Here is a 15,601-nt window from a genome sequence, read left to right as displayed (position 1 = left end):
AGATCAGAGCTACACATTCAGCTGTGGCATGGTAGGAGAGCAATTGGCAGTGAAGAGGCAGCCAGCAGGAGATAAGTGCTCAATCCTTCTCTTTCCGCTGCTGTAACTCCACTTCCTAAACCTCTTTTCCCTAAGCTTCTTTTCTAGACTGCTGAAGAATTCATTGGTGAGGAGGGTTGCAGGAGGAAGCAAACAATGTGAAAATAGTTAAGAACTCTGTCTTCCTAGTTCTTATCCATTTCAAGTTGTTGTCTTGCTCAGGAGCATAGGAAACAACCACAGGGGGCCGTGGGTGCTTGGGCTCTCACAATAATATAATTGTGGGGGGCGGGCACCCACAAAGTTAATGAGAAAAGCTGGCAGGCAAATTATTTATCAAACAAACAAACAAATAAAACAAATAAATAAATAAATATAAATAAATAAATAAATAAAATTTTTATACCCTGCCCATGTGCTGGGTTTCCTCAGCCACTCTGGACAGCTCCCAACAGAATATTAAAAGCATGAAACTTTAAAAACCTTCCCTAGATAGGGCTGCCTTTAGGTGTCTTCTAAAAGTCAGGTAGCTGTTTATTTACAGATGGGAGGGCGTTTCACAGGGCGCCACTACCATGAAGGTCTGCTTCCCTGCAATCTCACTTCTCACAGTGAGGGAACTGCCAGAAGCCCCTTGGAGCTGGACCTCAGTGTCTCGGCAGAATGATGGGGATGGAGACATTCCTTCAGGTATACAGCTCTACACAACCAGAGATTGAGGCATCCTCTTCCGGAAGTGGGGCTTGGACATGGAGGCTGGCTGTGGAGAAGAGGAGGAAGAGGAGCTGCTGCAGCGTGGATATGCAAAACCTTTCAAAATCGACATGGCCAAAGCAGGCAGCAGAACTCAGTTTAATTTTGCCTTTGCACAGTAGGCTATTTTCCACACACACTATGACATGCCTCTCCAGTCTCCATTTAGGCAAGTAAGAGTTATTAGCAGAGTTCAAGGGAACATTCCAGTCCAGCAAAAACATTCGTATGAGGGACATGGCCTGCGATGTGTTCCAATGTCCAGACAGAGAAACCTGGAGGGCCTGAGGTATTCAGATGGGGGCAAAAATATATATAAAAAACCCTCCTCAAAAGTTCACCTACATCAAGCATGTACAGTGCACTCTATTCCTCCTTCACTGGAACAACGCAAACTGGAATAGTAGCATGTAACAAACACAATAAATAGCCCTTAGTATCTAAAAGCTTGCGATGAATAACAGCTCTGCACACCTGTTGTGTTCCAAGTTCAGATACAGAGATCTTAGTCATGAATCTAGATGTCACTGGTCCACCCTCCTCCTCCCATAGGACTTGATAAACTTAAGTTTATCATCTTTCATCTTAATTTGTGCCATGCTTGGTCACACAACTCAATAATGTTGACAAATCCAATTTTCTAAAAGGCTTCGGGTTGTTTGAGGGGAAATCATGATAGAAGGATCCGCTGTTGAGTGTCTGGCTTCCAATGGGACTTGAGATATGAGGAGACAGGAATGACAGACACACGTTGACTTAACCACTCCCTGTGTCATTATACTCTGGGTTCTTTTCCGAAGGGATAAACATTTGTTGTGGTCTTATTGATTGGTCTAGTTCTGAGCATGATAATTTAAGCCTGTCAAAGCACTATTCCTGCTCGGAAACCTCTTCTGTGCTATGCACCAAGTCTTGCAAAGTGGAAAGTACAATTTAAATCAAAGGTGCAATGTACGAAGGCAGTGGGACACCCCCTTACCATGGGTTATGGACTACAGCTACCTCACAATTTATGTGGGGGTTATGTTCCAGAGATAGTGCAAGAAGCCAAAATTGGATACAGTGGTACCCCGCAAGACGAATGCCTCGCAAGACGGAAAACCCGCAAGACGAAAGGGTTTTCTGTTTTGGAGGCGCTTCGCAAGACGAATTTCCCTATGGGCTTGCTTCGCAAGACGAAAGCCCATAGGGAAATCTCCGGGGACCTGTTTTAAATTGCTGGCGGTCGGGAGCAAAGACTTCCGCCCACAGCCGGCCTTCAGAAGAGGTCCTGGACCTCTTCTGAAGGCCGGCGGGGGGCAAAAGTCTTTGCTCCCCCCCCCCGCCTGCCTTCCCGGGACAGCGGAGACTTCTCTGCTGTCCCGGGGAGATTTTAAAATGCTGGGGGTCGGCAGCGAACGCTTCGCTCCCGACCCCCAGCATTTTAAAATCTCCCCGGGACAGCAGAGACTTCTCTGCTGTCCCGGGCGATCTTAAAATGCTGGCGGGCGGGAGCGAAGCGTTCGCTGCTGACCCCCAGCATTTTAAAATCTCCCCGGGACAGCGGAGGCTTCGCTCCCGCCCGCCAGCATTTTAAAATCGCCCCGGGACAGCAGGGGCTTTTAAAATGCTGGCGGTCGGCAGCAAAGCCCTCCTGTCCCCGGAGCTTGCGGGGCGGGAGGTGGGAAGAAGGGCTTTTCTTCCCACCGCCAGCCTTCAGAACAGCCTTCTGAAGGCTGGCAGTGGGAAGAAAAGCCCTTGTCCCCCCCCCCCCCAGCCTTCAGAAGAGGTCGGGGGACAGACTGTCCCCGGACCTGGTCTGAAGGCGGTTTCCCTAGGAACGCATTAATTGATTTTCAATGCATTCCTATGGGAAACCGTGCTTCGCAAGACGAAAAACTCGCAAGAAGAAAAAACTTGCGGAATGAATTAATTTCGTCTTGCGAGGCACCACTGTATACTCAAAACGAGCCTTTTAATCCTGCAAAAAGCACAGGGTAGCACTTACCACAGTCTCCCAAGGCTGCTACAGACTTTCTATGTACCTCCATACACTCTCCCAGGATGACTGCAGTGACGGGTGGGATTCCCTACCTTCCCCCCTCCCCTTCCCCTTCCCTTCCAACTCCCTCACCCCCCCCCCTTTTCCAGCCAAGTGTGTAAAGCTGTGGTCCTGCAAGTTAAATCCACATAAGCTGTTACTCAACTTTGTAAGTCAGCGGCTCTCAAAGTGTTTGGTGTGCCATACAGGTGTGGCAAGAGAGAATGGAACTATGGCGGGAAGATTCAAGGACAATCAATATTATATTTCAGGAATGATTCATCTTCATGTATAGCTGCATTGTTTTATACTTTCTGGATATCCCATGATCACATTATAAAGCAGTTGTGTTCTACGTTATAAATCAAGCACTGCTAGGAGTTGTTTCGCTTTGTCTTCCAATGCATTGTCTTCCAATGTATTTCTTGTTAATTAAAAAATGGTGTGGCACAAGCACATTTTTATTCTGAAAGTGTGGCTCAAGAGAAGAAAGTCTGAGAACTCCTGGTGCAAGTGATTGTTTAACCAACCCCATATTTCTGGCTAGCTGACCGGTTCTACATAAACTGATGGCTGTTATAGTAGGGATGTCAGAGCACTCAACTGAAAACAAACCATGAAGCAGATTGTCTACTGTATGCCTATTCAACCTTCACAGCAGCACATACTCCTGCATTGAAAGCTATTCTTAATTCTCTACAGCAAATGTTTTTTTAACATGCACACATTATATGTCAATAGAAACATAAATTGCTTTACATGTTCATTTATGTGGGGGTTCCGTTCTCAGCGCCCATCTGCTTTAGCGGAGCACGTATAAGTGTGCCTCTCCCCATTTCACCTCGTTCTACTCCCTGTTCCATCCCTATTCTGGCCTCTTCCAGGTCCAAAAGGACCCGCATGTCAAAGATTGCACATCAACTGGACATGCCTAAAATGGTCGCCATCTGTATACAGATACCTTTTCTCTGTTTGTAAGTGTTCTTTGTTGCCAAAGGCACTTAACATACACTAAAGCTGCAATCCTAACCATTTGTATTCAGAAGTAGATGCCACTGAATTCAGTGAGGCTTACTCTCTGACCTGTAGGGTTAAGATTTCACCTTCATGCTGCTTCCTTTTGTGAATTTTTAAAACTTGTGGAATGCATCACACATTATTGTTCTTTCCATGTGTAAACAAAGGATCTCTTTTGTTACCTGTGGATTGTATCTCTTCCCACCAGCTTGGGGACTGCCCATTTTGGACCACCTTAAATTCTCATTTTATAATTCTTAATTTTCCTTTTCTCCCCCTGAAGTTTTCTTGACTTTTTACTAAACTATCTCTCCTTGATACCAGAGTGCGGGAAATGAGAAATGACAAGTGTATACTGAACTGTAAAATCAAGGTAGCAAATGTAGCTGCAATCCTAACTCCACTTACCTAGCAGAAAGACCCACTGAATTCAATGGGGCTTACTTCTGAGTAGAAATAGTCAGGTTTGCAGCCATAGATGGCTTTATGATGGACTTTTATGATGGCTTTATGATGAACTAAGAGAGAATTTAATTGATTTGCAAATATCTGTTGATGGCCGAGCTATGTGTGTCTGTTGTGGGCTATATAAAAATACATTAAAATATGTACATTTCTGCATCAGCAAAGAATAAACAGAATAAACCAATTTCAGCAGAATGGAAAATACCAGATGAAAGTGCAAATGAATACTGGAATGCATTGAGTCATGTTTGTACACACCTAGGGACTACATATTAGCTATTTATATATGCCAAAGCCATAAACACCATTTTTAAAAATAAATAATCTTTGCTTGCACTGATAACAATGCTACAGTTGTTATGAGATATGCAAAAGTGTATGTGTGTATGCAAATTCATGTATTCAGGAGCAAACCTAAGATGTTGGCTACTTTGTTCTCTCCACTTCTACAGAAATCTGAAAAAAACCATCTAAGTTGCAAATGTCTTGGAACAGATAATGGGATGATAGCCAACTAAACCAGACTCAGAACTACTCAGGCCTATTGAAATCAAAATACTTTAGGTCTATTCAATAACTAAGTTAGATAGTATCCAACAGCTTTAGAACTGGCCAATTTATGAGAATACCTCAAATGGGAGAAGAGTTTCTATAAATGGTTATTCCACCTTCTTATGTTTGCTTGCAGCTTCGTTATTGTAATATTTATGCATTTATTTTTATAGAGGTCTTCAGGTTATATTTTGAATCTTACTTTCATTCCTATTTCCAGTTTGAAAGAATATGCTTTTGAGGTATGTAGATGAACTGTTGTCTCTTTTTTTCAGGAATCTGTTTTGAATTCTGTTTGTTAGACGTGTGTGTGTGTGTGTGTGTGTGTGTGTGTGTGTTAGCGTAGTAAACTTTACAAAATAAACCTGGTAATTTTTATTGTTGATATAATCTGCTCCACATTTATCGTTCCTCACCTAGTTGTACATTTGCAGTGGCCTCAAAAGAAGAAAGGTGAAACACATCTATGCTACAATAAGCTATGTTTCTAGCACCTAGTCTTCCTTTTTGCTGCCTGCCAGTGGTGCGGTGCAGAGGGCGCTGCACTGCTGATCTGCTTTCCAATGCTTCACATCACTGCCTGTGGGAAAGAGCCATGGAGGGAGCATCTGATTGGCTCTGTTGCTGCTCCTGCACTGCACTGAGCTCACTGCTGCCTTGTACCTCCCTCACATTGACCAGCAAGCACATGGTTGGAAAGCCAGTTCAGCGACACAACTTCACCTGCACCACCTTGCCAGCATCTATTGCTGCTGCTCAGGCAGTCTCAGTTTTGTAGGGGTTTCTTTTCTATTCAGTTTCTAGCCCACCACGCTCAGTTCATCAGCCATGACCTCTAGTATGCCAAGGTCTTGATAATGCCTGCCACCCAGTATAGATGATCCAGGCAGGCTGGGAAAAGCAGAACTTTATAGAAGCCCCCCTGGGTATAATAATAATATAATAATAATAATTTATTATTTTACCCCGCCCATCTGGCTGGGTTTCCCCAGCCACTCTGGGCGGCTTCCATAGAGACCAAAAATACACTAAAATGTCACACATTAAAAACTTCCCTGAACAGGGCTGCCTTAAGATGTCTTCTGAATGTCAGGTAGTTGTTTATCACTTTGACATCTGATGGGAGGCGTTCCATAGGGCGGGTGCCACTACCGAGAAGGCCCTCTGCCTGGTTCCCTGTAGCTTTGCTTCTCGCAATGAGGGAACCGCCAGAAGGCCCTCAGCGCTGGACCTCAGCGTCTGGGCAGAACGATGGGGGGTGGAGACGCTCCTTCAGGTATACTAGGCCAAGGCCGTTTAGGGCTTTAAAGGTCAACACCAACACTTTGAATTGTGCTCAGAAATGTACTCGGAGCCCACGTACTGGGTACCACCGAATGTTGCTCTCTTTAAAAACCAGTGCCTCCTTAGCCTTGCCTATTTTCATTCTATGGGCAAGAAGTGGGCGCTTAGGTGATGTGAACTTAAGATGTCAGAGTCCGCGCTTAGATACAAAATAGAAGCATGTTCAATGTCCAGTTCAACAGCTGATCTTTTTTTACCATGCGAGATGGGCAGTGAGGGTCAAAGGGAAACCAATGTGTAGATGATGAGATAAAAATGGGGTATGATGGTGCTGAAGCCAAGCAATGTTGACAGCCATGGCAGGGGGTTGACATCCTGCTCCCTTTGCAACTGCTCAACGCCAGGCCCCTTCAGCTCACAGCAAACATTCAAAGCTACCACACATCGCAACATGCCATTGCAAGTAAAGGCAAACCAGGAAGACAAGAGCTAGACAAGGAACCAAATCTGACAGGAGCCACCAAGGTCAGAGTGTAAGAAACATCAGAAGCAGAAAAGCCTATGAATTATAGCAGAGATCCAAATGCAGCACAGCCATAAAGAAACGTTAAAGCATATGCAAATTCATTTGCATATAGCAACCTAGATTCCTTCAGATACAGCTAAGGACTGAATTTTCAGTTATCTGCTCTCAGCATCGTGAGCGTATTAGCAGTGTGGAACTGATCCAGATAACCATTTTGTTCTTTATGGGCAGCATCCACCAAAGTATTTCTACAACTGCAAGGATTTCTTTGGTTGCTCAGTGGAACTTCCCCTGCCTGTCCCCCACGTTCCCCTAAATTTGTTCTGATCTCACTAATCCCTAGTCCAGGAAAGTTAGGAAGTTCAGCTAAATACATACACATTCAATCCACACTACAAGAAAAAGTCAATGTTGGAATAAAATGATGGGGGGCTGTACTATGTGATTAATTCCCTTCAACATTCCACAGATGAAAATAGCAACATTTCTCATTCCAGCCTGCCAACTGACACTCCTTTTTTTTAGATTTTAATTTATTTAACATAATTGTTATAAAATATAAGCAAAATATTGCAAATACATACATACATGTATATTTCAAATAAGGACATATATATGAAAAAAGGAACAGAAGAGAAAAAAAGGGGAAAAAAGAGAAAAAGAAGAAGAAAAGTTGGAAGAATTTCTTACAAGTTTATTCTATAAATCTCAATATGAAAATAATAAAATGTCATTGGTTAACTTCCATTGCTTACACTGCACTTCCTATATACATTTTAAGCAAGATTGTATGGGGAAAATATGGAATAACAGATACAATCTCACACAAATATTCTAGTCAATAGGTTTTCTAAATCTTTCATAAATCTATCCTAAACACAACCAATACCTTACATTTAATCCTTGTCTGCATAAATGACACTCCTTGACCCCCATTCCCCACCCACAGCAGAGCATTTCTATCACACCAATGGGACACAGCACACCCACCCTCTGTCATAATCTCATTGCTGAGCAACCATGTGCAGAGCTCAGTGGAGTGGGAAGCCAGCCAACCAGAAGAGTCTCTGAGGTGTACTTACCTGGAGGCAGAGTCAGCATCCAAAGCCAGGTCCAGTCCTAGGGGCAGGCAAACCACAATCCATGTCTTCAGATGGTTCAGGAGTCAGGGAATCTGATGATCATGGGGGTCAAGGGTCAAGATGTGCAGGAAGCAGTAAGGTAAGACTCGGAACTAAAAGCATTGTTACCATTGACTGCTGCTGGAAGCTCTGCTTAAGAAGGCTGAAGCCAGCTGGTTCTCATCAGCACCTTTTCCTCTGTGTCCTTGAAGGCTGATCAGCGGCAGGTGGAGTCACTCTCCCTTCTCCCCCTTCAGGCTGCTGTTCCACCATCCTGAGAAAACCCCTTAATCCTGATTTTATTTTATTTTATCCTTTGGTAATTTGACAAAAAGAAAAACACACACCAACAAATAAATTTAGAAAGGGGCAAGATTAGACACAGACACACAAAGCATTTTTTAAATACAGTCATACCTCGGGTTACAGACGCTTTGGGTTGCACAATTTCAGGTTGCGCACCGCGCCTAACCCAGAAATACCAGAACTGGTTACTTCTGGGTTTCAGTGCGTGCGCATGCACAGAAGCGCAGAAGCACGACCTGCGTGTGTGCACACGCGGTCCTGCAGGTTGAGAATGTGCTTCCCGCTTGGATCATGTTCGCAACCTGAGCATCCACTGTATATAAAAAATCAAGACCTTGCTCTCTGCTCTGTTTCATCTTTCTTCCCAGGCTGGGTGGCCCTGCCCTCTGCCTGCCCCTCAGAGCTGACATGTCATGCAGGATTGTGCTTCAGGGCGGTAGCCTCTCCTCTTTCTCACCCGCTCTCCAGCAGCCACCACAAGCTGCCCAAGAAGGGAGGCCAGCAGTGGTGGCCATGAAGAGTCAACAGGATGCTCCTTCAAAGTTGACACTGCTGCCACCGCCATCGCTCAGGACAAGCACTGGATCAATTTTGGCTTTCAAATATAATAAAGGGGATATGCCTTTACTACTTCTTCCCTACTGACAGTTCTGGCAGGTGAAATAGAGTCATTCCAAGATCAAATCAGAAGCTGGATGGCTTTCATAATTCTGGAACCGTCCCTGGAAAATTGGGACACTTGGAGGATATGATTTGGCCAAGTCACACCGACATCAAGCTCTGATGTTACAGCAACCACATAGTGTGGTTTCAGAGATGACCACAGGAACATAGGAAGCTGTTCTCTACCTTCAGGTAGATAGCTGTGTTAGTCTGATGCAGTCGAAATAAAAAAAAAAAACAACTGTCCAGTAGCACCTTAGAGACCAACTAAGTTTGTTCTGGGTATAAGCTTTCGTGTACATGCATGCGTGTATCTGAAGGAGTGTGCATGGACACAAAAGGTTATGCCCAGAAGAAACTTAGTTGGTCTCTAAGGTGCTACTGGACATTTTTTCATTTTTTTTATGTTCTCTACCTTGTGAGACCCTAGTAACACCTATAGCAACTGTCAATAGCTGGATCTCTTTTAGGCCTACCTGGAATTGTTTGTGAGCGTACCTGGGACGTTCTGCATGCAAAGCATATGCTATACCACTGAACTAGTCCTTTCCCATTAGCCAGACATGAACTTTTGACTTCTACCCATGATGACGAAGAAAGCAACTGCCAGCAATGCGGGTGGGACAGAGCCCCAAACTAGTACTGGTTGTGTGATTGGCCTGAAAGATGCATAAATCAACTGTGGTCCATGAAAGCCCATGCTGTTTCCCACTGTAACCATCTATTGTCTCAATTCTTCCTGCTGTTCAAATTACCTTCCATAGAACAAAATATATGTATGAAAGAAATGAATACTTTCTTGTCTTTTCCCTTCAAACTTTTGCCTTCCACTCTCATCCCCCCCCCTTACAACTTTACTCTTAGCAGTTGTTGTCCCCCCCGATGTTTTACTCACCACAATTCTGCTGTTCAATTCCCCTCATGGCTTCTCAGCTTTTCCTCTCCTGGATTTTCTTCTTCTTCCAACCTGTATTGCATCAACTGTACCCTAAGTCATAGGGGAAGCTGTGCTTCTGTTTTGTTTTCCATACCTATCCTGCAAATCTTCCTTAAACTAAAAAAGTCCCACTGTGCGAAAAACCTTTTTGAGCTACATGCAGCTGCAGACGCTTTGTGTGTTTCCTCAATTAATAATTTTGGCTTTCAAATATAATAAAGGCGATATGCCTTTACTACTTCTTCCCTACCAACCTATTCATTGTTAGTAGTTGGCCACTTCAGCTGGCTTCCCCCTGGGGGAGCAGGAGGGGAAGGCAAGAACTCCATTAACCAGCCTTTCTTTCCATGTCAGAAAATTATGCCAAATGTTTATTGAAACTTGGATAGACAAGGCAAATTTATGCTTGGGCAACCAAAGCGATTTTGCCTTATTAGGAAGGCACTTTAGCTCCTGGGCTACTTCCAAAATTACCATGTGATTGAAGCTTTACTGCTTCTTTATTTTTGCATCCAAAATGTCCATATGTCAAGTGCATATATTCCAGCTGAGATAACAAGGTGGGGGGGGAGGGGAGGAATAAAACCAATTCATTCTTTCACAGAAAATAATGCAACAGTGACGTGCCCTGTTCCAGAGTTTTTAATATTTTAGACACCCCAGAGGTTTTATTGTGACATTGCCAAAAACAAATGAATGGAGGCCTTTTGTTAATTGCTCCATTGTACTCACTCTTTATCTGGGGAGTTGATCAGTTAAAAGGGGAAACGGTTGATGGATATTTAGTGCAATCCTTTGCAGGACCAAGTAAGTCCGGCTATATTCAGTCAAACTTACGCTCTCCACCAACTGTGCATAGGGTTTCAGCCTGTCAACTTCTGTCTCTTGAGGATTATGGTATATTACCTACTGTTGAAGCTTCCAGTGGGGTGGAGTCTTCACGAGGCTATATTTTCTAGACTATATCTCATTGCAATTTGTGCATTTTCTCCTGATCTTCAAAGCATGTGCAGGGCTCAAGCAGATGTTCATATTTCAATGGGACTTACATCATAAACATGCAGACTACATTTTAGTCTCATATGTCAGGGCTTAGACTATGGCCTGGTCCTTTTAAAACTTGATAAACCTGTCATAATAGAGTCCAGTCTTGAAACATAGGCACCATCAGTGCTGAACTTTCATTCCAATATCACCATCTTTAAGGGAAACAATCTTCAATACCACCCTGAAGAATCCCAGTGGGTTGTATGTCAAGTTTCAATGGAGGCCACAATGTATGCCTTCTTTGCAGTCTTCACTGCCACATGGCAGTTGTGATCATGTGCTCTAATATTCAGCCATCCTTGTAGCAAGAGCTCTTTTGTTGTTGTTGTTTAGACGTTTAGTCGTGTCCGACTCTTCATGACCCCATGGACCAGAGCACACCAGGCACTCGTGTCTTCCACTGCCTCCCGCAGTTTGGTCAAACTCATGCTGGTAGCTTCAAGAACACTATCCAACCATCTTGTCCTCTGCTGTCCCCTTCTCCTTCTTTCCCAACATCAGGGTCTTTTCCAGGGAGTCTTCTCTTCTCATGTGGTGGCCAAAGTATTGGAGCCTCGGCTTCAGGATCTGTCCTTCCAGTGAGCACTCAGGGCTGATTTCCTTCAGAATGGATCGGTTTGATCTTCTTGCAGTCCATGGGACTCTCAAGAGTCTCCTCCAGCACCATAATTCAAAAGCATCAATTCTTCGGCAATCAACCTTCTTTATGGTCCAGCTCTGACTTCCATACATCACTACTCGGAAAACCATAGCTTTAACTATACGGAAGAGCTCTAATTGGAGGGGAGGGGAGGTTGTCACACCTGCCCCTCCAATGCGTGAAAGGGTATTCCGTTAAAGGAATCCAGGGGCTCGCCTTGCTTTTGTCTGATCCCTTTCCAGGGGTTAGGTCCATGCCAGAGCCCCTGGGAGCATTTGGGGTGAGCTTGAGTCTGAGCCTGGTCCAATGCTCCCCCACAATGTTTACCTGTACTGACCTCTGCCAGTATCCAGTCATCAGTGCTGCCCTGCCAGTGCAGCTAGTCAGGAACCAATGCCTAAGCCAGCGGTTTTCAACCTGTGGGCCCCCAGATGTTGTTGGACTCCAACTCCCATCATCCCTGAGCTCTGGCCTTGCTAGCTAGGGGTGATGGGAGTTGTAGTTCAACAACATCTGGGGACCCACAGGTTGAGAAAGGCTGGCCTAAGCAAACCACTCATGATCGGTAATCAATAAAGTTGTGGCCAAAATTATGCCAGTAACATTAAACTAAATTCTGTGTCAATTGTGTCTTTATTATGGGGGAGGTCTTGGGATCTTAACACGCAAACAAGAATGTCTGTGTGTGTTTTCTAGGACTAATGACAAATTAAAATGGAGCCCCCCCCCACTTGCTGCCTGCTCCTATTTCACTTTCATTGTACATACCAAAGTTGAAATAATATAAATAATATAACCTGAGTACAATTAAATAGAACTTAATTTAATTGTACCCAGGCTATATTGTTTATATTATTTCTTAAATTTAGATCTTGCACCTTGCTCCAAAGCAGCCCAGGGTGGAACACATATAAAACAGTATAATTAAAACTTCTGGAAAAAAAGTTAAAAACAACATTCTAAAAAACACACAAAAACAACTCGTTAAAAACAGACTGCATTTTATTGTCATTTTAGGGCATCTACCCATTACAACATTTTGGAAGTATATTCCCTTTGCACTGGTGGTTAAGGCTTACCAAAATTGCTGGTGCTCAAAACTCCTTCTGGTTTCAGCTCAGTCGTAAAGCTCTTCCTACAAGCCGTGTGTCAGCTGCACCTCCTTGTTCCTGCTACAAAGAACACCACAACTAAAATAAAACAACTCAAAAAATGTTTCTCCAACTTTTCATTTCTGCAGATGTTCTCAAGTTGTTCTTTTAAAGGAGTCAATATAAAAGGAGAACGTACCAAATTCTACTGACTTCATCGTGAGGAGTAACCATACCAATCACCAGACTGTGAAGTCAAATATTTTTCTGGGGGTGAGGGGACTCCTGCACTGCTTGCAAACCTTCAGGCACAATCTGTTGATCATTTCTTATAGATTGATGACTCTGTAGGGTATGACTCATGGGATGCAGTACTGAGTTGTTCAAATAACTTTCTCAAGGCCACAAAATGAATCCAAGGCAGATGTGGGAATTTTTAACCCAGGCCTCCCAAAAGCAAGTCCAATTTCACAATTCAATTTATGCTAGCAAAATTCAGTTCCCAAGTAAGACAAGCAACATTACTGCAGAAGTCCCATGCATATAATTGGCCAAGTAAACTCCAATACAAGGAACAGACTTGGCATATGGGAAGGGTTGGTTATATGATGTTGTATTGCATTGTGTTACAGTATATTCATGTACCACCTTTTTGTCCAAAGGCCAGACTACGTTCAGATGTGAACACCACATTATATTAAAAAAAACCACACACACACAACTTGAGGAAGTCCAGGAGGAAGTCTCCATAACAGTGAAATATCTAGAAGCCAAGTTATGTGATGAATGGTTGGAGGAATGTTGTTTGCTTAGTTGGAGAAGAGAAGAGCGAGGTGTGACATAAGAGCAGTTTTCATGAAGGACTGTCATGAAGAAGATGAAACAGACTTATTCTCTGTTACTCCAGAGGGAAAGATTAGAACCAATGTTTGGAAAGTTGCTGGGGGAGCAGATTTCAGCTCAGTATTAGAAGAAAAACTGTTGAACAGTAGCACAGAGTGCATTGGGAATGGTGAGGATCTTTCAATGGAGATATTTCTGGGGGGGCTGGATGGCTATTGTCCAATTATTGCTTGAGTATTGACAAGATGGAAAACTTTTGGGAAAAGTGTATTTTTGAGGTTTGATGGCTCATAACACCTGATTGGCTCTCTAAACACTCATGCTCATCGGCTACATTCAAATGAAGGAAATCTACTGCATATCAACCTAAACAAGTTGTGCTTCCCTTTTCTGGTTATTTGACTATACAGATAATGGAACAAACTTTGTTGCATTACATTTTCCATTAAATTATCTTTCCATTGATACATAATTTTATGATATTCCTCCAAAACAAAGTGGTGTTATGAACCATCAAATCTCAGAAATGCCCTTTTCCCAAAAGGTTTCCACAGTTTTGGCCACTAGTGTAACATCCAGACATCCCTTCCAAATATCTTTTCCCAATCGGGCATGCCCAGATCCTGAGATCTTCATCTAAGACCCTTCTCTGCATTCCTTCTCCAGTGGAGCACCAGAGGGTGGTGCTGAGAGATGAGACCTTCTCTGTAGTAGCCCTCTATTTATTGAATGCTCTCCCTACGAAGCCTACCTGGCACCAATCATGCCAGGGAGGCTGGTGTCTAAGAGGAAATGGGTGTGCTGGGCCCAGGGGTAACCCAGGAACTGCAGTCAGGTGTGGTCCAAGTGCGGTCCCCAGCGACTCATCTTCCTGTTTCGCCCGAAGGCGAGCACTCCTCCTGTGAGTACTCAGGTCTCTCCTTCTCTCAGACCTTAGTCTCTGCAACTTGGGAGACGTTGGTGGGTTACTAGACCCAGGGGGGGAGTCTGCTCGCCGTTAAATTTCGGCATAATCCCTATCTACCGTGCTCCGTCCTACTTAACATTGCTTACGGCCGCGTCTCACCGATATGCCTTCATTAGAGCTAGGTTCAATGTTTTTTTCCAACAAATGTCCTGAGACATAGATTCACTAAGGGCCAAGTCCCTTCAATGTGTGCTTGTGAAATGAAAACATCTGAATCTCTACAGCATGTCATGTTTATCTGCCCTATGTACAGTTCAGCTCGTGCTAGTATACTAAACTCCATAATTCAGCCTATGGCTGACAAACCAGTAGACCTACAGCTTGCCTGGGTTCTTCAAGATGTGGATCCTTATATTAACCTACAGGTTGCTAAATTCCTAACAGCCGTCCTCTCGCACAAGAGACGGAATGGAATGTTAGCCGATTATTGATAGTTATAAGAATTTTCTATAATGACATTAGATATTGATTTTAGCATAGTGCCTATATCTTAATCTTAAATTTTTCTTTTGAATTGCTAATATCTGTCCTTGTAAGCTGTGAATTGTGTTATATTACTGGTGGCTTGTACGAGTCCACTGTTTTATTTGATTTGTTTTGTTGTGTTGTGCTTTATGATGGGCGTAAAGCCGAATAAACATTTCCATTTCCATTTCCATTTCCCAGGGGCCACCTCAGCCTCCCATGACCAAACTGGTAGTGGAGCAGCTGTAAGTGATTGCCTAGCTGGAGGCAACGAGGTAATCCCCGCATCTGGAGCCGGGGCAGGCTCAGGCCCCTGACTCGGCCCAGCTGGTGTTTGCTGCAGGGGCACCTGTGCAGACTGGGTCTCTTCAGGATCAAGCTCCAAACTTGTTTTAGATGATGCCTGAGGCAAAGGATCCAGTGTGGACTGAGACTCCTCTGCTTCCAGGTCTGAACCCGAGTCCCAGGCCATCACACCTAAGAGGAAATGGGGAACTTTCCCACCACCCTCAGTCTGCCCTCAACCAGCCATCCCCTGCCTGCTTTCATCCTTACAGCATGTCAGATATGTCTGCCATGGGTTCCAGTTCCACCTACTGTTGGTCTCTCTTCCACCAGTCCAAACATGTGCCACTACCACTGGTGCCATTCTTGTCATCATTTCAGCACCAGGCAAATTTCTCTTTGTTTTCCCAGGCACTTGGCAGCAGAAATGATATGACTGTACTGTTAACTCTGTTTTTAATAACACTTATGCAATCTTTTTTTTTGTTCTTTTCATTTTGGTTGCAAATCAATCTAGGACTTTCTTGGTGAGAAGCGACAGGCACGTTTAATGAATAATAATTGATGAACCAAATCGGAC

The 15,601-nt window shown here is 43.8% G+C and overlaps 1 long non-coding RNA gene across 3 annotated transcripts in view; it reads left to right on the top strand.

Annotated features, from left to right (window-relative positions):
- Positions 1–7,699: 7,699 nt before the first annotated feature.
- LOC308594653 overlaps positions 7,700–15,601 on the top strand; it is a 48,453-nt gene continuing 40,551 nt past the window's right edge. For all 3 annotated transcript variants that reach the window (XR_014011524.1, XR_014011525.1, XR_014011526.1), the window contains exon 1: positions 7,700–7,877. This is a non-coding gene — a long non-coding RNA (uncharacterized lncRNA). The remainder of the gene's footprint in view (positions 7,878–15,601) is intronic.

Source organism: Podarcis bocagei (genome assembly GCF_964188305.1).
Source record: "Podarcis bocagei genome assembly, chromosome: 9".
In the NCBI taxonomy this organism is placed as follows: domain Eukaryota; kingdom Metazoa; phylum Chordata; class Lepidosauria; order Squamata; family Lacertidae; genus Podarcis; species Podarcis bocagei.
This window is presented reverse-complemented; position numbering and strand designations above follow the sequence as displayed.